A 1,903-nucleotide genomic window follows, 5' to 3' on the forward strand; every position below is an offset into this window, starting at 1 on the left:
GAGGAGGAGATGCTAGGGAGAAGAGAAGGAGGAGGAAATCACTGAAGAAATAAGACAAGAGAAACAACAAAAAATTCAGACTGTTGTGGCAGAGGGAAAAAGCAGCTATTTCTTTTTGTTTTTTTTGTTTTTATAATGTTTTATTATAAAAGTAATACACAATCTTTATAGAAAAATAAAGAAAATAAAAATCATCACCCAGAAACAATCACTTTTAATCTGTTGGCAGAGGTTAGTCTGTTTTAACATTTCTGAAATCATAGATTTACATGATTGTTCTCATGTAACCTGTAACATAAGCATTTCCCATGTTGCTAGAATGTGTTAATAGCAGTGGTTTGATTAATTGTATTGGCTATGTGGATGTGGAACAGAAGAGTCTTGATGTCAAGAAGGGCTGAGGCACAGAAGGTACAGTCGGTCATCTGGAACCATATTGTCTGTGACTTTCAGGACAGGGAGCTTCGGGACTCAGGTAAGAGAGTCCCTCTCTTTTGGAATGGCAGCATCTCTTTGTCCTCCCTAAGGGGAATTTAGGCCAGGAAATACCAGATCTTTCCCTCTCTGATTTTCTTCTCAAATTCCAGGGCAAGACAATGGAGACTAAATACGGTTCTGGTCATCGGGCTCTATTAATTCTTCCGGAGCATCTGGGTGCATGAGAAGTGAATAGGTGATTGTGTTCTCAGCCCCAACTTTGTCAGCCTCATCAGAATTAGTGGGATTGGCTGAAATCCGCTTTTTCCTGCAGTAGATCAAGGCCACTACAGCAGCAACAATGGCCGCTATAGCAATTCCAGTGACCACGGCCACAATGATCCCCATCCGCGAAGAGCTCATGCTGGGTACTTGGACAGTGATGGTCACAGGCTTGGAAGAGCGCAGCGTGTGGCCTATGCTTCCTGTGTGGTGGTAATCACCACTGTGACTGTGGTTTGCTTGTGGGATGGAGAAGCTTGTATCCAAATGGGAATATTTCTTGGATTTTCCATTCTGGAAGAGTGTAACTTTGACCAGAGACTTGTCTTTCCAGCTGTGGCACCTCAGCATGATGGTTTCTCCCTCCTGGAACTCCAACCTAGGGGTCTGGATCGCCAACCACTCGGAGAGCACAGTCAGACGCACAGGGTCACTGAGGCTGATCCGGCCGGTCTGGCACCTGTATTCCCTGCTGTCACTGTTTTTGGCCTTGAAGCTGTAGCTGGGCTGCTTTTGGGTGGGGATGAGATTCCCACTGTGGAACCGCTGAGTGGAGTTGCTCTCGGGGCTGTGAGCCCCCTGGCATGTCAGAATCACTGAGTCCTCCTGGAGCACGTTGATCCATGGGGGCTCGAGTTTCAGCACAGCCTTCGAGGGAGCTGCAGGTGTCCCAGCACAACAGGAGCTAGGAATAGCACAGCTGTCCAGAGAAGCATGTGGCCCCAAGTCTGGGGGGACTTGCAGTCCAAAAGCAGCTATTTCAATCATTGGCAAGAGAATCGCTCTTAGTGAGAAAACCGTAAGGCTTATTAGTATATTTGTGTTTTATCAAACATTTTATTGGGTTACTTCAGTGTGAAATGATTGACCCTGTGAGACTAGTTTCTAGAAGAAGCTGGAATAGCAGTATATTAAAAAGTAAGTATAATTACATTGCCTTAAGAAAGAGAAAAAAAACACACAAGGAGTATTAGCCAAGAAAAAAAAAATCTTAGAGAAATCCAAAGTTTTTATGATGAAGTCATGGAGTGACTTTATGACAAAAAAAAATTGCAGTGACATTTCAGTTCTGCTCATATGTCTAATAATATTATAAAATGCAGCAATATACTGACATCAAATTATTATTATTTTAATTCCCATATAATCAAAGACAATCATATTTACCTCACATCTAGGATTAGAATGCAGAAAAATGTCATTC

The 1,903-nt window shown here is 42.9% G+C and overlaps 1 pseudogene; it reads right to left on the reverse strand.

Annotated features, from left to right (window-relative positions):
- Positions 1-544: 544 nt before the first annotated feature.
- Positions 545-1,439, reverse strand: LOC135277761 (low affinity immunoglobulin gamma Fc region receptor II-b-like; annotated as a pseudogene).
- Between the last annotated feature and the right edge of the window lie 464 nt (positions 1,440-1,903).

Source organism: Aotus nancymaae, unplaced genomic scaffold, assembly GCF_030222135.1.
Source record: "Aotus nancymaae isolate 86718 unplaced genomic scaffold, 86718_ANA_hifiasm-v0.15.2.pri h1tg000033l, whole genome shotgun sequence".
Taxonomy (NCBI): Eukaryota; Metazoa; Chordata; class Mammalia; order Primates; family Aotidae; genus Aotus; species Aotus nancymaae.